The 27,754-nt window shown below is 40.6% G+C and overlaps 1 protein-coding gene across 3 annotated transcripts in view; it reads right to left on the minus strand.

Moving 5' to 3' along the window:
* VSNL1 (visinin like 1) overlaps positions 1-27,438 on the minus strand; it is a 91,800-nt gene extending 64,362 nt beyond the window's left edge. The window contains exon 1 of one of the 3 annotated variants that reach the window (XM_017824813.1): positions 27,322-27,438. The gene's annotated coding sequence lies outside the window, so the exon portion shown is untranslated. Of the gene's footprint in view, positions 1-26,437; positions 26,600-27,321 lie in introns of those variants that run through there. The other 2 variants (XM_017824812.1, XM_017824814.1) reach the window with 2 other exon arrangements.
* Between the last annotated feature and the right edge of the window lie 316 nt (positions 27,439-27,754).

Below are 27,754 nucleotides of genomic sequence, written 5' to 3' on the forward strand. Positions count from 1 at the left end.
TGAATCACACACACAGCTTGAACAGGAAAAATATACTTAAAATTCACACAGGAATAACAACAACTATCAAGGAAACACAGAAGAAAACCTGAAAATATTTTCCTAAGGTAGAATTTTCAAACTTTGAAATGCAAAGTTTTTCCATCACTTTTGATATTATGGTTTGGAATAAATGTAATAAATTTTAGAGTCGTTGGATGGCTCATTTGAAATAACATTTTAATACCTTCAATCCAGCTCTAAGCAGACAGGTTGGCAACCACCTCACAGCAACAAGGATGAGATGACCTAACTGGTATGACTTAAGCCACTCCAGTCACCTCAGCTGTCTGGACACATGTTGATGTCTCAGACACCTTAGGCCCTTACAGATGGCATTAGACACCTCTGCTTAAGCAGCTGAATCAGGTGAATGTGATCTTGCCCTCATAATTTAGACAGTTAACTTAGAATCATAGAATTTTTTAGGTTAGAAAAGCCCTCTAAGATCATCAATTCCAACAGCTAACCCAGCAACACCGTGTTCAGCTCTAAACTATATCCTCAAGTGCCACACCCATGTGCCTTCTGAACACATCCAGGGATGGTGATAGCACCACTTCCATAGGCAGCCTCTTTCAATGTCTGACCACCCTTTGAGTGAAGACATTTTTCCTAATATCCAAACCTCCCCTAATGCAACCTGAGGCCATTTTCTCTCAACCTGTCGTTTGTTTCCTGGGAGAAGACCAACACTCACCACACACTTGAACTAACAAATCAGTTAAATGACATGGTGCCCTGTTTTGATAGCAGAGAAAAGCCATCATAGAGAAACCCTGCTTGCTGAAATTAATTCATCAGGCTTCTATCTATAGGCTCTCCCTCTGGAGTCCATGAAAAATGCCTTAATCCCCACTTGCTTCTGAAGGTTGGATCTGAAGGTTGGATGGGAAATAAGGTGTTTCTGATCTCACTTAACAGGTTGATGCTGTTGTGCTATGCTATGTTAGACAACAAGCTGTCAGCCCTCCTGTCCACTCAAACCAGCACACACACAACCAGCAAGGAATGCACGTGCAGCCAGGACAGGTCAGCAGTGCCCAAGACAGAGCTTCCAGGCTCACCTGTTCTTTGTGCCTATGCACAGATCCAATCACAGAATCAGAGAATCGTTCAGGTTGGAAAAGATCTTTAAGAACACAGAGCCCGACCGTTAACCCAGCACTGCCAAGTCCCCCACTATACCCCCTTTGCTGTTTCATAATGCACAGGAGGTCCAAATCATAGTTGATCTCCAAGTCATTTCTCAGCCTTGACTAGTATCGTTAAAGGATATTGGAGCAAAAAAGGTCAAAGCTGGGAATGTATGAACTGGTCCTACTAGGACTGAATTTAGAAGTATTCACTGTGCTTCCTCCTTTAGAAGATTCTCTTTCCAGAGCTGCCAATCCAATTCTGTCATAAAGCACACAATTGATTAAATGTAAAAATTTCTTTAATGCAGACTGAGAACATGAGTTCTTTAGTACCGAATATCTCTGTTACACAGGCAAACCCAGCATCAAAAAGCAATAATGCATGTAACCATTACTTAGTATTTCCTCATTAATTAGCACGTTAATTAGCACACTGCTCTTTGAAATCACTGATAGATAATATAGACAAGTCTAACAAACCTTTCTTCCTGGAAAAATGTAAGTATTTTTACAGATGACAGAACTGCTAGCAAGGTTATATATTGAGGGGAAAAAAGAATGCATTCATTAATATTGATAGAAATTGCAAAATGAGTAAAAAGGACAAAGCAAAAGGAATGCTGGCTGTCTCAGAGGAGACTTTATGTCCCCAGTACAGGAACCTCATTATTATTTCATGATCTTAATGGCAAGCCTCTGAGCTTTGTGTATGTCCTTCATAACTAAAAATTAATTACAAACACAATCCAGTAAATCTTCGCAATGCAGCAATTGAAAGCCGTTAGCAATTTCTTCTAGTTTTGACTTCATTTATACAGTACAATAGTTCTGCAACAGAGCAAGGTAAAACATACAACTTTCTATGAGTCTCAAATATGAATCACAGCATATGGTCTTTCTGTTAAAAGATAAGCCAGAGGGAGGCAGGAAGGGAGAGAGAGAAAGCCTCTCATGCTAAAGGACTTCACAGTTTTATCATTTCATACATTAAAAATAATTGGAACAATTTCTTCCAACTGTTTTTCAATGAGGGCTCTATTGGAATAAATTTTTATAAAAACTGGCTGTTGCCATGCCATCACAAAACTGATAAATCACTCAGCTGAATCTGTGTGTGCACACATGCCTTTTTTTTTTTTTGTAATATAATAAAAGGTATTTAAAAAAAAAAAGAAAAGAGCGACATACAGTCTAAATTTTGGTAGCATTTATCATGGCCAAGAATAATAAAATCTATACTGAAGTAAGGGGAGAAAACCAAAGAGACCTATACAATGCACCACACATTTGTAATACTACATCATCCATGAGAACTTCAGCGCCTCATCCTGCAAAGGACAACAGGCAAGGTACACAAGTCTATTGTGTACTGGGCTTTTTTGATTTACAGAGATGCCTGCTTTTCAGATCACTTTCTAAAATGTTTGTTTATCTAGAACACATCTCAGGAATTATATTTTTGCTGATGACCAAAAAAAATAAGTAAGCAACATTTTTGATTTGGATATCAGTGCATGAAGAACTCCTTCAGCAAAGTACATGGAAAGCTGTTACAAAGGAACAGCTCTGGGACAGGCCATAGCAATACACTGGACAAAATCACTGGACAAAAAAAAAGACAATGGTGATGCAGATAAACATATGAAAGAAAACAAATGAAAGCTATATAAGGATTTAAATTGTTAAGAAATTCACAAAAAATACTTCTGAATTCCTTCAGTTTATCAACTACCAGGAAAAAGCAATTGATAGAGGTTGCTAAGCCCAGACAAGCTGACTCAGAAATCTTTTCAAAGGTCTCAAAATTGCAAATCTAAAATATCAGCCTGCAGTTCCATTAAATTGTCTAGGAAAATAAAATTTTGTTCTGATTCACTATCTACCTTTGTTAGATAAGGACCCCCTCGGGAAACTATTTTAGAACACCTAGCAAGAAAAAGACATTATTGTAGGCTATGTATCCTGGAAAGCATGACATATAGCTCTAATTCTCAAGGGGCAGGATGTTTTTCCCTAACTTAGGGCTGTCTGTCATTGAGTTGACCATGGGAATAGTTCAGGTCTATGGAAGCAAACGACAAAGGTGCTGGATAAAAAAGGAAAAGTAAGCATAAAAAGATGTGTTCATTATAAAGCAGAGTTGTACTTGCAGAAACAGCCCTGAGGCTCTTCTTGAAGCCAATCAGGGAGGATGTCCCCAAATTGAGGAGGGAATTGTTGGAGGTAACAGGCAAGGACAGAGAGCCTGGACAGCCTTCACACAGCTGTGCCTTTTGCAGCAACTGCTGCTCCCAGGTGACAAGATACAGCAGTGGGTGAAATATTTTTATTCCCAAGCATGATACTAAGCAGCTGTAACTGCACTGGCAGCTACCCTGGACTATTTAAGTCCATAGAATCTGGAAAGCTAGAAATATAAAACACTGCCTTCCTTGGCATTACCTCATGATTACTTCACTCATCACTGGAGAATGTGGAGGCAAAAAGGTTTAAGATAAAAATGGTTGTTGCTCTCTCTAATGATTCCAGAGTCTGAGAGTGACTTTGGGGATGATATAATCTCCTTCATATTTCTTATACTTCTGCAATAAGGTGCAAAAATTAAACTGCTGCTAACAAAGAACAAAAATATCCTCATGACAAATAGAAAAATATCCTTTCTATATAATCAAACACCCTCTTCACCACTGAATTGCACCCACAGCTTTTTTAACAGCAAAACAGACATCTCCAGATAGCGATTCAGCAAGTAGATCTAACACACTTCTCCTAGGATGGGATGAGTCATACTTTGGAGGTGCTGTTCTCTCTCCATTGACTCTCCAGACTGTCATGTCTAATAATCACTGATTAAATTAGCTTTCCTGAATTTGTCTGATCCCTTTTTGGCCACATTTATATCTTGGTCTCCACAACATCCTGTGGAAATCAGTTTCATAATTTAATTAAATGTTATACAATAATTTCATTGGTGACCCTCTTTCTTGCACTGTGAGAAACAGTGACTATTTCTTATTCACCTGCTCCTCATCAGGCATGAAACAGCCAGACCCTTTCTAGCCTATGCTCCACGTTTCTAAACAATTTTACTCCCTTTTTCTAGGCTTTTTACAAATTTACTAATTCTGTATCATACAAGTGACTATAATTACAGATGCTCCACATGCTTATACAATACGTTTCTACTGTCCTAGTACTTCCTAGCCATTTAAACTGCTATTTGACATGAACAGGTAATTTCAGAGATCTGTCCTCATTAATGCCCAGTTCCTCTCCTGATTTCTACTAGTTAAACTATAGTCATCAACATACTTTGTCCCACAGACATGACCTTCCTCCTTCTGCCAACAAATTCACCTGATATTTTATCTTCCCAATATTCAGTATTACATAATCACACTGCAGCAATTTATACTCTGATATAAGTCCAACCATTACCAGTAATCTCAAATCATACACAAACCTTTTCACTTCACTAGTCAACTCCACAAGTCATTTATGAATACATTTCATCTCTTCCCCCTCTATCCATAAATCATAAAAACGTGAAATAACTGTATTTATGTCTACTATCTTTCACCATATTATGGGTATAGAAGTACTACAAATTACTTAGAAAATTCAAAACTATACAGAAGATGGCTTAAATACATTGTTATCATTAAAGGCTAAAAACCTGACTAAATATTTCAGAGTCTCGTATTTTAACAGCCTAGGAAGAAGTACCGTGATTATTTAGGACAGAAATAGTACAATTTCACACACAAATTCCTGGTTCATCTCCAATCTTTCTTATTGAGCAAGAGTACAGTTTTTGGATAAGGCACCTGGTCTTGATTCAAAGCTTGAAAACAACAGACAATCTACCAGGTCTGTAGTTGGATCAGGCCCTACTTACGCTAAGTGCTGCATTGGTAGAGCTGTTAATTCTCTCTGGTGTGACAACACAGCAGAAAAGTTAAAGGAAATTAAGGCTGCACCTTAGAAATAAGCTAAACAGTGAAATAAAATATAATAATAACAAAAAATCCCCAAGTCCCCTGAACCCAACATCACGAAACAGAGTAATGTTAAAAATTATTGTGGCACTTGTCAGGAGTTTGGAACATCTACTAAATCAAATCAGAGGATGTAATATAAGAACTGCTGCCTGCCAGAAGGCAAAGAACTCTTTGAGCTGGTTATACTTGTAGCACTTTTTTTTTTCTTTCTTTTTTTTTTTTTTCCCCTGAACTACTCCCAAAAGACTCAGTATAAAAAGAACCTGTTACAGAATGCCCTCTGGAAGTGAACAAGACTCCAAATGATGGCCTTCTGGTAGCGATATTTTTCCATCTCCAAGACAAAAGAGAATACAGAACACATGGTATTCACGATATCTGCTTTTTTATGGTGGAAAAAATCCCTTTATCTTTGCTGATCAGAGCAGCACTGTTACTGAGGCCAAGTAAAAAGGGAGGGGAGAGAGTGTGTGTCAAGAAACAGACTCAAGAAAAAGGATCAAAAATCTCTTTTATTACTTATAAAAAATCTGTATTATTTTTTGTGGGGAAACGTGCATATCACGGAATGGAAAAATGTAGATTTCAAGGCAAGTGTTATAAGGAGCAAGCTTTACAAAGACATGTAAGTGCTTCTATAGGTCTGGACTACTGGCTACTGTAGATTTGACTAATTGCCTTGTTTCATTTCTTATCAAGGAAGTCAAGGTGATGTTCAGTATAAATCAAGCATCTCTCTGGCAGCTTGAGTGCTCTCAAGAAATCTCACCAGGTTCCTAAATAGCTATGCAAATCTCATCTCAAGTATTTAGTTGCTGCATTCCCTGCTCAAAATGCAACTTAAACTCTGTCACCTTTACTTTCTAAGCATATGACACCAGTATACAAAGCAGGCCAGACACTGAACTTCAAAATGCTGGCCTGTGCATCCATGCCTTGTCCTACATGGTACCACTTCTTAACATTCTGAAGGTCCCAATTTCTCACACACTGCCATTGTGAAACATTCAGGTTGGCATTTGATTCTTCATAAAAATGAAGAACTGTGAGTGCCAAGCTGTGAGCGCACGATAAGAGAGCGGGGTATGGAATGTGCCTGAACAGCCCAGTGAAATGGCTGGCTACAGTGCTGCTGAGAAACAACACCACATATATAGACACACACACAGAAAAAATATAGGCCAAGCTGGTTTTATTATGTAGACATGCTTAGCATTAAGAATGCCTACACAGTATTACCATGGCTCTGCTGTTAGACAGACAAAGGTAACAGCAAATTGATTGTAAATCTCAGGCCCACGTTGTCACTGTTCTTCTTCCTTGTCCAATCTTTTCCTGTACTTTTGGCTCCCTGGCAGCACACTTGCCAAGCCAGTCCCATCACATCTGTACCAGCTCAGCCTGACTCTTTCTCCAACTTTCCTTCCCTCCTTCCTTCCTTCCTACCTGGTTCTTATTCCCTACCCACTGCCAACTCTCATCACTCTAATGTTTTATCTGTACTTTGACTTTTCGGTCTTTTCATCAGCAAAAGCAGTGAGAGCAGCAATGTTCACAGCCTGCAATGTGGATGCACAAGGGAAAAAAACAGAAGCAGGCTTGTTTAAGCTGCAGAGGAGTTCATCTGGGCAACATCTTATCGACATTTAAACTGGCTTGGCATCTTCAGGCACAAAGATAACCACTCCCAAAGAGCGGAGAGTGATGGATGCTCAGGCTGCCAAGAGGGCTGTCAGCATCTCTCAGAGAGGCAGCAGCCCAGTAGCAGGACTCAGCATGTTTAAATGATGCTGCACATCATACAATATTGGAGAGCGTTTTATATTAAAAAACAGGTTGTAAAGTCTAAGTGAATTATGCAGCTTATAATTATGTTGTGCAAAGCGTAAACAACCCAAGGTAGCCATCAAAGAAACACCAGGATTTACAGGTGGCAGGTGCAGATGCATGGGGGAAGGCCAGACTAATACAAATGCTTCCCTCACATGTGGGCAAAGGTGGGGTTTGAAGATGTATGTGTACTCCTCTGGTACCCAAAATCACCACAGACTGCTCAGAGGAGACAACACTCGTGGGGAAAGCCTCAGGTTTCTCAGTAGCGGCTTAAACTGAGGTTGTTTGCTTTTCCCAGAACAAATGCAGAAACAAACCTGACTGTTGCTGCCAGTCTGCCCCTGATAATAGGATAAAATGAAAATGCAAAAGGCATTGGGGTCAGAGATGTCACTAGCATTTTTACTTTCTCTTTTAAAAACTAGCTATGATTCCCAAGGAAACCTTCTCAGAACATCTAGGAAAAACATTTTTTAAGGTTAAGAGGAGCATTCAATTTATTCCTCTGCTCTGCTTGCCGTATATATCTGTTTCCAAAAAAAAGAAAAAAAATTTTAAAAAAAGGAGAAAAAAAATCTTGGACCTGACCGGCATGGGAAAGACCTGAGGAACTGCAATCTCCCAAACAACCAAACAATTACCATCTTGAAGTTTCCATTAAATTACTCCTTGCCACCAAATAAAGTCATTTGACAGTCTGCTTATTCTTCACTGATGTCATACTTTAACCCTATTACAGTATCAGTGCTCCAAACTTTCTTAGAAACAATTTTTCTTTAACTTGAAAGGAGCTACATTGATTTATGACTCCAAGAACATGGTCAGAATCCAGAAAACCACCCAACAGCCAGTTTTTAACTTAATCTGTTCCATAAAGAAACTGAATTAAAATGTTTTTATTATTATTAATGATTATAGTAAATAACAAAAATGTCACAATTTTTAAAACTGTTATACAACCAGAAACAACAGAAAACTGAGGAATTGTACTATTAATGTCAAACCATTTGAAATTATTGCAAAGAAAACCAAGAGAAGACTCTTCTCTAACGCAGCATCCACAAATCATGCACAGAACAGGGAAGTTATTATAGTCAGTGGCAGGGAACTTGATTAATCCAGGCTAATTCTACCTGGGTGGTAGCCATTAGCAATTGGATATCTAATCTAAACTAGTCATCAAGGCTCCAATGCTCAACGGAGAGAAACAGGGACCCAATTCACCAAGAGGCAATTCATCCCATACTAAAACTATATATACAAGGTAAGTGGGATTAATTGCTCTCTGGAAATATCTACTCTTGTCTGACTAACAAAAAAGCCCACACAATTAGACTAAACATTTAACTCCTAGACAGCTAGAATAGTATGAAAAAAACCCGTCTACTCTCAGAGCTCAGATGGAGCTGACTCTCCCAGGACAACTGTGCTTCAAGCACATCCAAACTGTGCTTCAAGCCTCGGCACTACCTGCGTGGTGAAGCCCAGTGAGGAGGCAGTGGACCTTTGCTGAACTTGTGGAACAAAATACCAGCTTGACGTTACAGCAGCCCCTGCAGAGACTCTTCCCAAGAAACTGTCTTTCAACACAGCCAGTTACCAACCTGTTTCAAACAGCAGATTTACTAATGAAAATCACACAGCTTTATGTTCTCTGACTTCTCTGAACATCTTCATATATTCACTCAGTTAACAAGCTTCTTTTGGATGAAAAATGGGGACTACGTTAATTTAATTATTTTTAAAGGTATTTTTGATACTTTGAGAGGTTAGTACCACTGCTGACACTTCCATGGGGAATGGCTTAGTATTAACCGGCTCCAACCCTTGGTAATTAATCTACAGGAAAGAACACAAACATTTTTACAGTATTGTATTTCTATAATTCTATAAACAAACTAGTTTTGTATATGTGTATCAGTAAAAGTTAACTTTAGAAAATAGCGTCTATCTGGTGGTACACAAAGAACTGGTTATAACATCTCTACTGCATCTACAATGCTTAGTTTGAAGCACCCAGAGATAGGTAGGTATCCTTAAAGTCTTACTTCTCCAAACAGCACAGGTCATTTTGACATTTTTTAAGAGGACTAATTTACCAGGCACAGTGTAAATTAATTAAATGGGTTGAAGCAAATCCAGTCACAGACAAGGGTCCCATGTTACTCTCTTTACTTCAGGTCTCCTTATATGTTTCTCTAGATTCTTGTTTTTCTTAAAGAATTGTCCTCTGAATATAGAACTGGCATGCAATCATTTCTAACTTCAGCCATACTTAAACTTCTTTGATTTGCTTTCAACCATGACATATACTCACTTTGTCCTTGCTTTTGTTCTCTAAAGCAGTTTATAAAACTTGAAAAAAGGACTGCTTTGTATAATATGGAAAATAACTGCTGTAAGGAACAATACCAAGGCTGAAAAGCCTAAAATTAGACCTGTAAGCTTTGCTTTCATTGGCAGTGATGTGTGAACATTCATATTGTCCCAATCCCACATTCTACCTCTTCTGTTCTTGCTAAACACACTACTTTCTGAAAAACACTGAAGTTTAAAATTAGCAAACATGTAAAATTCAAGGGTATACTGACCTTGGTGATGGGGCTATTTGGATCACCTTTAGGCTTTAAAAGTGAATTACAAGATCAGCTATTTTCAAAAGAAACGAAGAAAAAGCATTTGCAGAACAAAAAGCTGAATGTCTCTGAAATGGTGCCTGGAATAATCTTGTAATTTCTAGGTCGCTCTTTTTTTTTCCCTCCTAAGAAAACTCAAACGCAAATCTAGCAGCTGTGTTTTTCTACTCTGAAAGCAAGCTAGTGAGGAGATATGCAGTGTATAAAGTCACTGGTGCTGGGCAACATGGGACCAACAGGGATAATTTAGTCCTAACAGGTTAGCATCTATGATGTACCCATTCCCTTCTCAGCTATACTCATTCTGTTCCTACTGCAGTCAACAGGGGGAATAAATAAGAGCAAAATGTATTCAAAAGGTCAAACTTCACAGATTTTCAACTGAAAAAAGACAGAGAGGCTAAAGTGAAACTAATGCTTGCTACTGCCTTAAAGATAATTCAAGCAGTTGCTAGTGTAGTGTTTATTTTGAGTGTCTCCTCATGGAATTTCAGGATAAAATATGAGATTGGCAGTGAGCCTGAAGGGGGTATAGTCAGAGCAGTCCAATTTCAACAGACTATCAAGATGAACTGTTGGGAGTTATTTTACAGGTTTATGGCTATAGCTCACTCTGAAGCACAGTGTTATTAATATTTGTAGAGCACTATGATATAAATAGCAATACTACATCCACCACCTAGACACCTGCAGTATGCTCTGACAGAGCACTTTTTAGATAACCAAATACCATTAAATGCACCACAAATGCCATACCTGAGATAGGATATTACATACAGATGTAACACAACAGTTATTTACCCATCAAAAATGCTGATGTGGACCTGTAATGCAGCACTAACATCAGCAGCCTTAGGCACTAAGTCAGGGGTGATTTTCTGTCAGAAAACAAAACTAATTCTAGCACTGTTACAGCTAACAAGGAGCCAAATAGTTTCCTGGGAGTTAGGACCAGGAAAAGCCTAGATAAAACTGGTCCTGAACTCTATTCATTGTTTCCCACTGGAAAATCTGTGGCCATAAAAAGTAATGTTTTCAAAGTAAGACAAAGAGCAGCTGGAGAATACTATTTATTTCATCACACTGATCTTGTCAGTATTTCCTAATGTTTCCTACACCCTGGAAATAGCGTAGGTTGTCCTTCAAGCTTCACTTACCAAGCAGCAAACTCCACGGGTCACATGGTGGCATTTCAGACAATGTTGAGCTTTTGGAAAAAGAACTGAGGCTGATTGCACCACTGAGACAAAATGGAAATGTGAACCACCAATTGGCTCATGAGAGGGTTGTCATGGCATGGAAACCCTGGGAAAGGTAAATACACCTTTCTCTGGATCAGGAAGTTTTGTCCTAGTTCCAACCTCAGGATGAGGTAATTTCTTCCTGGGACAGCCCTTCTTTTGTGCCTAATAAAGCCAGGTAATTGCCTCCTGGATTTTGTGGGTAAGAACACGATGTGCAGTAAGACCATTTATGGAGCTGTGGTTTCAGTCTCAGGCTCAGCTTTCTATTCCTACATATAGAGAACTGCTTTTACTGCCTTGGTAACTGGTATTTTTCAAGTTTCTGTAATTCTTTCAAACACCTGTAATGATTCAATCATTACGAACAAGTCAATACTTGAATAATAGTTCAAATTAAAATTGGCAGTGGATATAACTACAAAAGGTATTCCTGAGAATTTCAAGGTGATAACATTCTCACTCCTTTTTTACTCTTCAGGAAAGTATCTTATTCATACAGTTATGTTTCCAGTGAATTCCCTACACTTAGAGTATTTATACATAGCAATGTTTTGGAATAGCTTTTCTCAAAAAACATCAAGTAGTATTCCTCTTTGCTATTCATTTTGTTACAAAAATGTGAGCTCTCATTTTACATAGAATCACAGAATTTGGGTTGGAAGGGACCTTACAGATCATCCAGTTCCAACCCCTCTGCCATGGGCAGGGACACCTTCCACTAGACCAGGTTGCTCAAAGTCCTATCCAAACTTAAAACTTCCTGGTATGTGGCATCCACAACTTCTCTGGGTAATCTATTACAGTGTCTCACCATGTTCAGAGTGAAAAATTTCTTCCTAACATGTACTTTAAGCCTGCCTTCTTTCAGTTTAAAGCCAGTACCCCTTATCCTATCACTCCATGCCCTCCTAAAAACTCTCTTTTTGATATTGGAAGACTGCTATAATGTCTCCCTAGAGCCTTACACATACAAGGTGTAAGATCCATGGACCTATATACTAACAGAAATACATTAAATATTATTTATTAATTATGATAATGGATAATCAATAGTAGACTTTCTTACTGTGAGAGCGGTGAAGCACTGAAACAAGTTGCCCAGAGAAGCTCCCTACCCTTAGAGGAGTTCAAGACCAGGCCAGATGGGGCTTTGGGTAACATGGTCCAGTGGAAAGGTCCATTCCAACCCAAAGGATTCTATGATTTTATTATAAGTGCACTGGAAGGAGATTTATCACATAAAAAATCAAAACTGTTAAAGATTCTACAGTGAGCTGTAGAATCCTTTTTAAAATATTTAAATTAAATTAAATTAAATTTACTTTAAAAGAATTCCCACAGATCTCTAAATCCCCACACAGGCACACTTGTGCTGAATAGTTTATAAAATTTATATACTCCATACTATACCATATGTAGGTTCTACACAGAGGCAGGAGGTAGATTTGCAAATTCCTTCATGAATAATGTAGCTAAATGTCAGTTAGGCTCTCCAGGAGACAACTTACAGAGCAAAAGTAATGGCACAATATCCTGAGTCTGTGTCAACCAGACAAATAAGAAACTTTTCCTCCAAGGTTCACACAGACCTCAGGGAAATGCAAGGTTAAACTTGTGACCTGGGCATAACTCATGTGGGCTGTTTGTTTCCTAGGAAAAAATGGGTTATCATTCAAGCTGTCTGTGCTGTCTTCAGGTTTTTATTCTCTTGGAGTATCTTCATGGTAGGTGCCAGTTGTCACTGAACTGCTGGTCGCTGAGGTGAGTTGTGCACTGGGCTCCCGAACTGCCCCAGCTCCTGGCTTGTCCCTGGGATGGCTCTTCCCAAAGCCCAAGGCAGACCCTGATGCTAGCTGGGTGTGCCCACACCAGATGCAGAAGCAGGACCTCAGCACCATCCTCTGTGCTTCACTTCACACCACCCATTCCCCAGCCAAGGAAATATTTATTTCAGTCCAAAGCAGTCTGACATAACACACAGAAGCACAAAAGATTATTACCTGACACAAAACCAGAAGAAATCATCTGATAAACTTCAGAAAAAAAACTGACAGGTTGAGTAAGCTTCATGCTAGTGAATATATTCCTCTCATAATCTTCTTTTTGAACAGCTTCTTCATCTGCTCACCCAGGAAGGGCTGCTTGCTGCTTCTCGCCAGCCATATTCTGCCTTTCCACTACTTGTGTCTTGTTTTCATTTTGGCTGAGTTGAAGACAGATATGGAGAAATCCTTGCAGGAGTGGCAGAGCACAGGGAGCTGCCTGGGAAGGGAGGCAGGATGATCGTGTCCTCCCTGCTTGTTCATCTGCTCCCCTGGGAACAAGTCATATTGCAGTGGCACATTAAGGCATTTGCTGACAGAAAAAATAAGTGAAGTATCAAGTGACTGAGCCCTTTCAGCTAGCCATGGGATGCAGGGCTGTTTCATCCAAAACAAAGTCCCACTACAGCTAAAGCCTACCTTTAAATTTTTCATTTAGAGGGATAAAAAATCCCATTGAACAGCCTGAAGCTACAGAAGCGGAATAAAATTGGCAAGTTCTTTTGTTTAAAAGCAACCAGACTCTTGACGTTCTACTTTTAGAATACACACCTAATCTGGAAAGTTTGCTGTAAGATCTCCCGAGTCTTGGTGTGCTAAAAAAAAATTGTGCAACCAGCTCTTACATATGACAGATTTTCTTCTTTTGTCTTCCACAATGTGGACTTGGCTGACAGCACTTAATAACAACTTAATGGAGCCTGAATTGACTTATATCCAGAGTGACTGGTGCAACTGACTCCACTTTTGAATATTTTGCCATAATAATAAGTGTGAAGTAATGATCAGCCACAGTTGGCCAAAGAAATATCAGATTTTTCAAAGGAAAAACAGGGAGCACACAACTTCTGGACCATTCCACATAAAATACATACTTTTTGTTTTCTTCTGCTCTAGTACTTTAAAAAACCCTACTTTTACCAGGTCTTGGTCTTTACATTGTCACACCCATTCCCCTCTGAAACAAGCAAGAACAGGTAACAGCCACTTCTGCCAACTCTTACTGCGGTGACAAATCTCAGGTAAACCCAGAGACTAGCAGAATGCTAATGAACTGGTTATGCCTGTTCACTGCATTGTACTGAGAAATCTTCACATTTCTGTTCATTCACAGTCAAAACAATTTCCAGGTAATGCTTCATATGTCCAAGGGGTAAAGCTACAAAGCCAGTCTAAAGTGGAATTTGGCTGTACATCACCAGAGAGCTCTACCATTTACCTGTATGGTATAAAGCACACAGGTCACTTTCATGCCTCTTTTTAAAGGATAACTTCAAATCCAAATGAAAAACTGGTCTGACCTTAATTTTTCATAGTACTTTGACAACTCTGTGAGGATGGGCAATGAGTATGCTGACACCTGTATTTTATTATGCAAAAGCCTAAGAAGGAAAAATATGTCAAGGACTATGGCTAAACGAATAATTAAAACTGATGCAAGAATTTTATGTAAATGCAATATAATGATCCAATTAATCCAATGTAATTAAAACCCAGAGGTAACGGAGACATGCGCCTCCTCACTATATACTTAAAGAGACCAATCCGTGCTCTGCAGCCCACTCCTCATCAGCTTTAGTCCAAGTGGACCATCATTATCACAACACCACCTGACAGATCTCAGCAGCAAAACTTGAGAGACATATAAATACCTGATTATTTTCACTTTATAAATATTCCAAAACTAGACTGGTGGTGATACTAATGACTTAAATTTAAGCTATACAATAATTATTACTTTTAGTTCATTAATAATTTTGTTTAATTTTTAGTTCACCAACTACACACAAGCACTGCTTCTGTAAGAATTTATCAGATTAGCCAATATTACTAAACTGCACTGTTTAGCTTCCTACCAAGTACCTTAAAGAGCCAAGAAGAAAGACGAGCCGAAGGAAGAAGTCACAGTCAGACAATGACAACAACTCTGTACTGGTCCCATTGCATCATGGGAGGATGACTACACAGTGATTTTAATCTGACATAATCCAGTTCTGCTGCCAAAAAAGGTTATACTCTCCAAAGAATCATATTCATTAACGGAAATAACTCCTTGCCTAATGCCTTGTGTATATCCTAGGATCTGTATGGTCACGTGCAAGGCAAGATAAGAAAAAACTTGTCATGCCACTCCACCCAGAAAAGAAAGTAAGGGTCATTTGTGTGAGCTAAACCATAAAGAAATAGGGAAGGGTAATAGGAAAGTGAGGGAACAGGGAAAGCTTCCCCTTCCAGCAGATATGACCACAGAGCCCTGCCAGGAAAGGCCAGGTTGGGCTGGATGGAGAGCTCAGCTCAAGTTGGTGCCAACGTTCATCTTCCCGCTGTCAGGAATGTAGATCATCTGGTGCTGTGGTAATCAGACATCATGTTTCACTCGATACAGACCAGTGTCATACAAAAAGTCCAATGGGACACTGCTTACATCCAAATTTCTAGGTCTGCATCTTCATTCTTTTAAAACCCCAGATAAGGTCACTTCACCAGCAGTTCTGATAGTATTTGTCTCACTGACAGATGCAGAAGACAATCATCAATCAGTGATACCCAAATTGCATGAGCAACTCTTCTGAGGAACAGATTGGTCTTTACTGATGTACAGGAGCGAAATACTTGTAGCTTAGAGGGGAAAAATTTACACAATTGCCAAACGTTTTTCTACCTTGACTTGTAACAACCAAAAAAATTTCAAAGTTTTGTCCAGCCTCTTTCAATTTATGCAAACTGAGCTCCTCCCATTACAGGACCTTCATTATAGCACTGTGATCAAGCACATATATAACACAGGGTCTGCAATTCACTGTGAGAATCAGAGTTTTGGATTCCATCCTCTGCTTTGCCATTAATTGTCTAAAAGCTCCTGGACAAGGTATGTTTCTGTCTTCTGCATGATCATGTAATACAATGTGAATGAAATCATGTTAAATTCAAAACTGACATCAGCAGTGAAAAAGTACTTGGCATATCTGTATTTAATACAAATGCAAAACAACAAGCAACTTGTCACATAAATTCTTCAAAATCAGGGTTCCAAACAGGTTTTTACTTCAGAAAAGCAGGATTTTTAAAAGCAGCTGTTCAGTCATAAGATCAATGAATCATATGATGAGAGAACATATAAAGTCTTATGCAAATACTTCAAATTTTATTTTTCAGTCCTTCTCCTCACTTAGTTTCACGTAGCAAATGCCTCTAGATGAGCAAATTCCCCTGCACCCACACAGAGCTCACTGCCAGAGAGAGCCTGCACTGGGGGTGTTTCTCTGGTCATTTTTAGGACTTACTTGTATGTGACTTAAAACCATCTCCATTCTCCTTCCTCTTCTCCAACAGCAACATCTATCACCCATCTGACACACAACATAAGAAAAGTTATCACAGTGATAACAGTTATTGGCATCTCAGTAAGGCTCCCCCGAGCACATAACTCAAATGCTTCTGCCCTAGCACAGTTCTGATGCATCTTGTCTATCATTATATCCAAAGAGGCAGTTCAGAGAAAAGTGGCAACAATCCACTGGATTTATCACTGAATTGGATGTTTACTGCAAATTCAAACTTTCCCTTCAAAGTTTTCTCACAACAGCTAAAAACTCATGAGAAGTGGTGAATCTGCTAGTAATTCTCACATTAATCACCCTTTTTGTGAGAGACTGTCCACTACTCAGTCTTTCCTAGATGTTGATATCTTTGCCTTCTGCTAACTTCAAATGCTATCCTACTCTTTTTCCTCACTCCCCCCTTCCTTCTTGATTCATTTAGAATTAATCTTCCTAGCACTGAAATCCTCACAGATCTCATCCTGCCTACATCTCTGACATGATTCATGATCACAACTTCTCCTTTTCCCCGAGTCTCATCTCCTTAAGGCTGTGAGCTTGCTGAACACTTACACCTACATTTCTAGTCAACTCAGTGTGTTCAAAGCAACACATTTCCCCATGTATTTAAATCTAATCACTCACAGAAGTGTTTTCGTGGTTCAGGATGTACTTTGCACCATGCAAATCCACTCCCTGATCCAATTTTTTTTTCCAGCAGGGATCAGATCAGCACACAGAATGAGTCCTTACATGTGTATGGCCTTGGACTTTGGCCCAGCTACTTCAGGATAGGACTGATTCAGAAATCTCCACATTTAACTCTATGGGAATTTTTAATAATGAAGCACCATCAAGCCATCCTTCCATGTGTTCCTAAAGATTTTCCAAGGTCAGTACTTGTAAATGATGCTGCTAATGCCCACTGATAGCATACACTTTTTCTCACTGTACAACCACATCTAACTCACTTTTACTGTAATTTGAATTTTCAAAGTATGGCAAGTTATCATAGCATAGTTGAGATGGTGACTTTGTCCCTATAACTTGTGTGAATTTGCTACCTTTGTGGGGTTTTTTTGTTTATTCTCACAGATTCAATGTTTATAGAAGTGTATAGTCAAGTGTCCAGAGTGACACCACAAACTCTGTTCATGCAGAACAAACAAAAAAAATTAATTTCTGCAGAATTCTTGAAGGTATTTTCAAAGGAAAACAGAAGTACAAGGCTGACATGGCTACGAGCTGTTGTGTAGGTCTTACTTGAATTGGGAATCTCCTAAATTACTGAGTGACAAAATGCAGCGTTGCAGAAATAAGGGAATATGTTAGTTGTTTCAAACAGCTTTGGATGTTGAAGCCCTTCTGAATATATCAATGCTGTCAACAGTAAATAGTTGGGTTTCCTGGGCAATACTGAGAATTACAGTCTCCAGCTATCTCAGTTACATATAACACCAGAACAACCTTGAACGCTTCGTGAACTCTTTCTTTTATCTGGAGATGGGCTGACATTGATATATTGTTATTGGTCATCACTAATACACTCCTGTTAGCAACAGGGAGATGCAAGCAGCTGAAATGAGTCACATATTGCAAGACCTTGCAATTTATATGGAAGAAAGAGCAATTTTAAAAATATCTCTGTCTCCTCAGCCGTCTGTGCAATGCAAGACACCCACTAAAACTCAAGTCATAGTCAGACACAGTTAATTTTCATATATTTGAAGCATATGAAGTTACAGCATTAACTTTTTTATTTTTAATTAACTAGCTGTATTTCACCAACATTACATCAGCAATACAAAGTAATGATAGGACTGTTTGATGCTGAAATAAAAATTACTCTAGTATTTGATATTTACCATGGATTTCTCATGCAACAATTCAGAACCTTGTTATACTGTTTTCATTTATTTATAGTTGCACATTATAAAAAAATCTATATGCGATTACAAATACTTGAAGCAGGTAATAATGTAAAATAATGCATCCCACAAATAATAGCAAATAGGTAGCAATCAGTTCTCTAGATCATTCTCCTGTAAAGAAAGAAAATTGCTTCGTTTGTAGAACTTGCATTAATAGGTTTTGTTAAGATAATTGACAGTGTTGATGTTACGGCATTAGGTGATAAGAACATACCAACAGAAGAACATTTTATAACAGTATGTAGACATAAAAAGCATAGAGTATGTTATGCCAAATTGTTGTAACATTTTCAGTCCCCTGTGTTGAATCTTCATACCCCAACATTCCACAACCCAGAAAGAAAAAAAAAAAAATATAAACAGGCTGTGTTTCTACTATGCAGATTTACAAGAACATCTTGGGCCTTGCACTACAATACAGAATTAAGGCACCGAAGAGAGCGATTCCACAGACAAAGCAGACAGACACACAGAAAGAACGCAGCTGTATTCAACATCTGTTCACATTTTACTGTGATTGCCTACAGACCTCTCTTTGAAAATACCAGACACCTGGTATATATCTAGATATATCTGGATACAAATCCAGCTGTTTAGGACATATTTTAGGGTGTATCTACACTACAGCCCAACAGCTGGAGAAGAGTGTGCCTCAGCCAGCTTCAAACTCACTGGCTTCACCACTGCAAACAGTCCCACCGGGGCCAAGCAGACCGTGGTGTAACCTGCTCAAGGGCAGGATGAAGACCTGATGATATCAGCCATGCTAAGCACTGCACTGCTATGTCTGGCTTGCTGCAGGTACATCGTATATTGGGTTTAGAGCTAGTCTGATTATGTCAGCATACTTCTTTCACAACCTAGTGACTGCAGTATGAATGTATCCTAATTAGCTTTGCAGGAGACAAACTCAGTCGCTGCTATGGATTGGTTCAAAGTCACTCCATGAAATCCCTGAACTTGCACTTTATCTTTCTGCACAGGTTGTAGGTATATCTTACATGTTGTTACAATTTTAATAAAAACATTTACCCTTATAGCACAGTACATACAGCTGCACTTTCTAGAACATAGAAAAGGCCAGATCTCGTTTGATAAAGCTCACAGTTTAAAAAGCAAACACAAAACCACAGTTAAAATGCAAGACGAAGGAGGCATCCACCATGGTGAAACAAGCACAGCCAGGTATTGTCAAGGAGAGGGAGACTCTTAGGCAACAGGAGACCTATGGAGCATAATCAAAGACGACAGGAAGCAGAGCCAGAGAGAGAGGAAAAAAGGGATCAGTAAAAGCTAAGAATGACATAAGACGTGAGGCAGAGTTAGTACGTGCTGATACTTCAGGATTACATTCTCATATAACAGAGTGGGAAGCCTGATCGAGTAATGTTCACCTCTCAAACCACATAGAAACAAGTATTACTTACTGATCTGTGTTCCAGTAGCACCTCTTTGTGGTAGACACTTTAGAAAAACATAAAAGCATCATAACCCCTCCCAACCCTCCTATCTTCCCAAACAGGAATTAAAATAAACAGCCATTGAACTAAAGAGCTGAGCACTCACTCAGTATGGGGGGCAACTCTTGTAAACAAAACTTGTTAATGAAGAATGACAAAGGGTATTTTGTGATCTTCTTACCATACCTGAGGAGAAAAATGGATCCTTAGAAGCTACTTCTCTTAAACACTTTGGCATTTCAGTAATACAGCTGTATTGTTAGAATTTCACTGACAGAAGGAGGCAAGTGTATTTTATATACTTTTATGTGTATGAGAAAGACAGTTTGTGATTACTGACTCTCTTTATGTAAGGATACATGATATAAAAGTTTTAACAAGGTAAAACATTCTGACTTCAAGGCCAAAAAGCACACCAATCTTCTAAATTTTCCCATTCTACATAGATGTCAAGGACCAGATTTCAAATCCACTGGAGCACATTGTAGAGCATTCTTTAACCTTACAATGTGGTTGATGTGACCTATCCAAGTAAGATGCAAAAAAACCCCAGGTGAAAAACACAGGTCATACTTTGTTAGACATTTGAAGATACAGTCTGGTTTGCCAAAATTGCCAGTATAATCAGATGCATCAAACCAAAATTCCTTTTCAGGCTATCATCCTTTCAAATTGAATGCCTTCTATGCCATTCAAAACAGGCATTTCAAGACCATTCCTTAATGTTGGTACGCCTTTGTATCATCTGAAAAGAATGTATATTTAAAAGGAAAAATGGCTGCTTAAAAAAATGCAGTATATATTCTGTTGTAATGAAAGAACATCGGGTATGTTGATAAATTGACTGGATATGTGCTATATATTAACAATATTTGCACAAATAACTTTTTGCATCATTATTCATTATATAAGCTGATTTTACTTTCAGTAAAAAAAGACCTTGTAAAAATGTTCACTTTCACTACCCTGCAAATTAATTTTTTCTCTGCATATACCAACTTCTACTAAAAAATAAAAGCATTTTAATTCTAACTAATAATATCTCAAATTTCATTCTCTAAGAGTCTTCAGTTACTTTGTACTTCTAAATATAGAAGATAATAGCACAGAGAAATATGCTGTATTGTAAGAGCTTTTATAAACAAGATTTTCTAATTTTAGAAGACTCCATTCTGAATAAAGTCTAATTAAACCACATATTCTCTCCAATGCAGTCCACAAAAAGGATAATATTCAGCTCCACTTGCTGCTATTTGATTCCATCTTACTGTGAATGATTTAATATCTGCTTTTGAGTAAAAATGTTTTCTATGAAGTGGAACACTAATCTTTCATTAAAAAAAATAAATTCCAGTAACATACTGCCTTTGTGAAATTATTTTTATATATTCAAATCAAATCATAGGTATTTTACACACACTTGGCTCAACAGCTGACCTATTTAAGATTAATATTCTTTCAACTACTTTGGGGATTGATTGGTTCAAGAACTCTTAATGAAGACCAGAACCAAGACATGAGGCATATGTTTTAACACTAAGGATAATTAATTACTGAAAAAGCTTAGAGAGAACTGAGATAAATTTTCCATTTCCCATAGTCTTTAAATCAAGACAGATTTAAAAAAAAAAAAAAAGCGTTTCATGAATAGGAGTCTGGATAGAGGAGTCGCCAAGTCAAATGCTATGGACTCTGCTAGACACGCTTAAAATGTTTACTATTCTCCCCTGTAGAGTTAAACATTTGTGAATCTAAAAGCTTTCTTCCCCAGAATACAACTTACTATTTAGCTACAAGTTAAAACTAATTAAAATTAATTTTCATCATAAGATTTAGAGCCTTATATTTATTAGTCTAAAAGCGCTGTAAATTACGGTCACAGCTTTCTTCCTGAGTATACATTTCAACTTGTACAGTCAAAGTTTGAACAACCAAGGTAATCTCATCAGTTTTTATTATACTAGTTGATTCAACTCACTGGGAGTTAAAATTATACTATATTTTTATACTTAACTATGATATGAAAATACCTTGATAGGATCACGAAAAAAAAAATTCAACACCACTTATAAATCTTATGATTATGGATCTCAGTTTTTACATATTTTCATAAATGAACTCTGAGAAAGTCTAAGTTAGTGAACAAGAAATAGATTAAAGGATTCTTTCTGGTATTTAGTAGTGTTGAATAAAAACAATTATGCTTTTCTGAAATCATCGATTATTTAAAATTAAATCTGCTTTAAGCCAAAAGTGATTAAAGGTTCATTTTAACTAAAAATTTTAGTATCTCATATATATATAATAGTGTAAAAGGTATAAAAATCACCATTACAGCTTCTTTTTTTCCTGCACATCAGTTCAGTCTCTTGTAATGCTGATTATGTAGATAATCTTCCTCAAATGGCTTTGTGATGATAAAATGATTCTAAAATTCTTTATCTTCCTAGTAGGAAATTATTTTATTATAATTATCTTAAAAGATACACTTGGTCACCTCAACTTATCACTTCCCATTACTTCAAAATTCATATGTTGTTGACAAACTCAAGAATGTAGCAATCTCTCACTTTTTCAAAACAGTGAAACTGGGATGCACTCTTAAATTCTTACAGTCTGGGATTGAAAATGTGAGTCCATGGGGTTTATTTCAGGGGAAAAAAATCTTAAATAATATCTGTAATGCTTATTCCTTTGTCTTTGATATCATAATTTTATAATACATCATGCTTAGAAGCAGTTGTCCTTTCACTCCCAATGAGCACTGCTTATTTCAATTAGCTGTGGTTTTACAAGCTATTTTACAAAGCATATTCTGTTCCTTAACCTCCTCAGGAGAATAATCACAAAGAAAAACAGCTTGATATTTGTATAAACACATCAGTGAAATTGACTGTCAAGTGATTTTTATCTTTTCCTCTCCTTCAACTGCCTCCTTGAAACTACTTACTTTTTACAACTTTAAGCTACGAGACCATCTCTAATAATCTGTCTTAATTTCCTACATGTGTATTACTGTCCTTTGAGTCACATTCACATCCAAATGTGGAAAAGCTCTTGAAAGGAGAGATCCTGTGGAAAACATCCACATAGCTTAAAAAAAAATAAAATTGAAAACAATACATATGTATTCTTAGCAATTTATAACTTAAAAAGTAATATGGATTTGTAGCACTACCCCAAGATTTTGTATTCCATGAAAAAGTATCCTTTCTATCATCTGCTTCGTTATCTTTGAAAAGGTTTAGAGCTATTACTCTCAGAACAACAGTATAAAATTCAAAAGATAAGATTCTCTCTTTCTATGAAAAAAGACAAGGATTGGAGCTGAGGTAAGAAAGCGCCGCCCTGCGATGGGAGCCCATCTGGATCCTTCCATCTCACAGCACTGCATATGCTCCGAGCCTCCCCTATTCGTGCCGAATTCCTGTACCACACAACACTTTCAGCGGTGTCACGTACGGAAGCTGTAGAGTAACTCAGGGTCTTTCCCAATAAAGAAACAAACAGTGAAGAGGATAATTGGTAAGGAGGAAAGTGATCGAAAGATGCAATGAAAGCACAGAGAAAGAAGAAACAAAATTACGCTCCAGAAGAAGAAAGAAAAAGGCCGAGGATTGTAGAGAATGGCAAAAGGTATGCAAATGCAGGTAATGGGGACCCACAAGAAAATGGGGACAGATGAAATGGTCTAGGTTCATTAGAGTGAAGTCTGAGTCAGAATTAGGCATGAGGAGGAGGCTTTTCTCTACTAAAGACAAAATTAAAGCAAAGTGCAAAATCCACGGGCAATCAAAACCACTTGCAGACAAGCTTCTTTATAGACTTCTTTATAGACTACAAAGGGTATTTAGCCCCAATCCACAGTGGCAAAACAATATGTATTAAAAACAAAAGGATGATGATCAGTGTTGACAATATTTAACATCACAGACAAGAAGCGCAGTTGCTCAGGGTAAGTGCTATGTGCTTCAATTCCAAGTACTTAAAGAACAAATTTGTCTATCATACTTTAATTTTTCTAACTCTGATTTTAATTAGTGTACATTACTGTTTGATTCACAATTAGAGGATGAACCAGCACTATTTGACCAATTGACATAAAATTCTGAAAATCCAAGGGAATCTGCAAAACTAACACCTGAGCGTGAGGCACAGATATAATACAAAAAAACCTTAGTGATGCATAATGAAGGCATAACATTAGAATTCCAAAACTGAAAAACAGAACCAGAACAACAGCATGAAATGTAAACAATTTTGGAATCATCTACAACAAAGTTCATCACACTCATGTGTTAAAAGGAATCTCTGTTCTTAGATTTAGATCCCTCCTACAGCTATATTGAGCGTATAGATGGAAAGAAAAGTCAAGAGGCCTCTACTACCCCAACACACTGAAAAGAGCAGAAATGGAGACACAGCAGCACATTGCTGCAGCCCTCGAGCAGGACTATGCTGCAGGCACACCAGGACCTCCCATGCCCCAGACATGCTGCAGTCAGCAGGATGCCACACCCTGGGACACGTGCAACGTCTTTTCCAAACAGTACCAAAGCCAGATTCATTTCACTGCTTCCATCCTACTCAGCCAGCCTGATTCCTTCTCTCTGCTCTGCCCTACCCTCAACCCCCCACATCCTGGTTAGACTTCACCTTATCATTCTCGGCAGAGCATAATTTTCCTTCTGGCTGGTGCTGTGGTGTGGGACCCACAGCAGTGGAGACATCTTTGGCTTTGCTCTGTGGTTGTGAGTTACATAACACTGTGATACTCCCAAGTAGATGTCGCTTGACAGAACAGCTGATGTGCTGGCAATAGCTGGATGCTCCAGAACAAGAACCATGTTGAAAAATCAGTGGTGCAATTCTGTGTGCAGACATACCTTTGTATGGGGCAAAACTGGGCAACCAGAAAAGTGATTAAATATTGCAGCTCTATGTCATAAAAGTTTGTGGATAAATAACAAGATAAGGATTCAGTCCTTAATGAAAAGGCAGGAATAATACATAACGAAGATGAAGAACATGTTTCCTTAGTTTTCTTTGACATCAACGTTAGCCCAGACTACTTCTTGCTTTGTTAGAATGGAGCAAAACGTAATTAAAGTTTTAATTAGAATTGATCGCAGTCCACAAACGTGAAATGTATTGTGCTGTTCGAACACTGTACTGGAAGATCTCTCTAGTAAACTGATGTTCTTGAATGAACTATGTTCTTTAAAAAGGAAAGGCATTCTGTCAAGCAATAGGGTAGTAGTGAAAACTAATGACTCTGAAAATGTGTCACAGAAACAAATACTAGTAAGCATGTGTTCTGAAAGGGCCAGTGATTATGTATTTTACAAAGACTGAGCTTCCTCACACTTATTTTTCTCTGTGATTAATCTGTTCCATATCATATTCCAGTTATAAAATAGGTACAGCTTTTTATTCTTCATAAAGAGGCGGTGATACCTCTGAGATCTACTTTCCAATGCACGAAGGAAGAGAATGCCTATCCACTAGTAACAAAATATTGTTAAAAATATTTTGCCATCAGAATTGCTGGGAGAAGTACCGGTATCTCTTAAACCCATCTGTTACATTAACATCTTCTGTACAACAACACGGAATTTATTCATACATTTGGCCTTTTGGTAATTGGCCAAGCCTCTAATGTCCAACTAATTACCTATCAATTTTAATGAAAAAGGCTGCTGTTTTCATCACCCCGTTATCTGCAAGTTTCCTTGTCAGCCGAAAAACCTGGTGGTGCAGGTAACCCCCCCCTCCCTTCCCGGTCTTGCTGCATCGCTCCGGGCGGTGCGGGATTTCGGAGCGCAGTACCTCCGCAGCGGCGGGAGCTCCGCACGGACCGGTTCGAGCTGCCCCCCGGCCCGAAAAAGGCGGAGAACTCCGTCCCACCTCCGCACAGCCCCTAACAGGCTCCTCCAGGGGCGAGAAAGTGGGGGGTCTACAGTTGCGTAAGATCAGCCCCTCCCTCCCGCTCCTCTCCCAATCTCCGACGGTTTATCCGCACGCTGGAGGCCGGAGCAAACACCCCGGGCGGGGACAAGTCAAGGAGGTGCCGGGATGGGGAAACAACCATCAGAGGAAAGGCTCATGGCATTGAGGACAGGATGGAGAGTTGAGGGGGGGGGGGACCTTGCAGGTGGATTCACGCAGGGAGAGGACCAGGGTTGGGAGGAGAGGGGCGTTCCCTGGTGGGGGCAGTGGGGATAGCGGGGGACTCCGGGGGGTGGGGACACCCCTGGGCGGGCAGGGGAAGCCTCGTACCGGCGGAGCCGGCGGCACGGGCAGCCCTGCGGAGGGCAGCGAGCGGCGGGGCACGGCGGGGCTCGCGGTGCGCGGGGACCGAGATGTCGAGGAGGGCGGCAGTGCCGGGGGTCCCTTCCAGCAGCCCCCTCTGGAGCCGGCGGCGGGGAGCCCGCAGAGCCCCCATGTCCCGGCGCGGCACCCCGGGTGCAGGGACAGCGTCCCCACCGCACTCCCTCCGCACCGCGCCGTCGGGATCCGGCCCTTCCCAGCGGGGGCTGGAAGAGGAAGGAGTAGAAGCCCTCGAGGCACTGGGCAGGCGTTCCTCCCCTTGCCCCACACACAGAGCACGTCTCGCCGGGGGCGAGCAGCTCATCTCCAAGCGATGCCGGCGCGCAAAGTTGCGCCGGCCGGGCAGCCCCCGCCCGAGTTCCCTCCCTCCGCGGCCGCGCACATCCCACAGAGCCCCCGCACTTCGCTCCGCTCAGGTCAGCAGGGAAAACGCCTCCCTCGCTTTCCGCCCCGGCTGCTCACGATCTGCCTCAACCTGCTCCTCCTTTTGTTTTGATCTCTGGAAATGAAATTCTCTCTCCTGCCGTCTCCTTTCCCTCCTCCTTCTCACGCCTTCGTGTCGGAGATGCCCGGGATCGCACACCAGCTTTTGTTATCTCCTCCCACCTCCATCTTCACTCCGACTGATGCCCTAGTAAATAGCAGGAGCGCGGCACCTCCGCCCCTCACCTACCCCGCGCCCACCTGCAGACACCTCGCGTGTTAAATATATTAAATTATAAAATAAAAACACCCCTCACAGGCAGTAAGAAAAGCGACAGAGCGATCCCATGGATCGGGAGCACTTCTGCCTAGTCTAAGGTGTGATGACCTTGCGAGGGCTGCTCTGGCGCTTGGTTTCGCATGATCTTTTTTTCCCTATTTTTCTTTTTATTTCCCTACTGGGGAAAAAAAAAAAAAATCACGCCCTTTTTCGCTATCGCTTTTCAAACCAACACGAACGCCAAAGACTCCCACTTCCACCAAAGCGTTTCCAAGTGCAAATTGTTACGCGACAGCTCAGCTCTCCCTTTTGATGCTGTCGGTGTTTATATCCGGATCGGTGCGGGAGTCGGTCCCTTCTCTCTCAACATGTTCGCGGCGAAAATCGCCGCGGGTGCGATTTTCCTCCATCTCGCCACTGGAACAACAACTCCCGCACACGGAGCACACGAGCACCCGACCAAGTTTCCCGGCGAGGATGATCCCCGAGCGCTGAGGCCGCGCAGTCTCCCCGGGAGGAGCAACCCCGCGCAGGGCACCCCGACCCGCCACCGGCACCGGGGCAAAGCGGGCGGGTGCGGAGCCCGGATCCCCCTCCACCCCCCAGCCCTCCCGCCCTCCCCGGCTGATCTCCCCGCACTTACAGCGGGCGCGGGGTGTCGGGCGGTGCGGAGGGAGGGCGCTGGCCCGCGGGGTCCCGCCGGGGTGCTGGGGCCGGAGGGACACGCGGCGCCGCCTGTGGGTGCGCGCCCGCCGCCGCCGCTCGCGCCGCAGCTCCCGGTGCGCGCCCCCGCCCCGCCCCGCGCGCCGCCCGCCGCCGCCCCGCACTGCAGGACCGCCGCCCCGCGCGCCGCCCCGCGCGCCCGAGCATGCGCGCGGGGGGAGCGGGGCTGGGGGAGCGCGGCGGGAGGGAGGGATGGAGGGACGGGGGAAGCCCCCGGGGCGGCGGGAATGGGGGCGCCGGGAACCCGCAGGAAGTGCGGGGAAAGGGGGCTGGCGCCCCTGCGGGGGTCGGGGCTGCCCCTGCCGGGGTCGGGGCTGCCCCTGCCGTCGCCTGGGCGCCGCTCTCAGCGAAGC

This window comes from Lepidothrix coronata, unplaced genomic scaffold, assembly GCF_001604755.1.
Source record: "Lepidothrix coronata isolate B3197 unplaced genomic scaffold, Lepidothrix_coronata-1.0 Scaffold113, whole genome shotgun sequence".
Taxonomy (NCBI): Eukaryota; Metazoa; Chordata; class Aves; order Passeriformes; family Pipridae; genus Lepidothrix; species Lepidothrix coronata.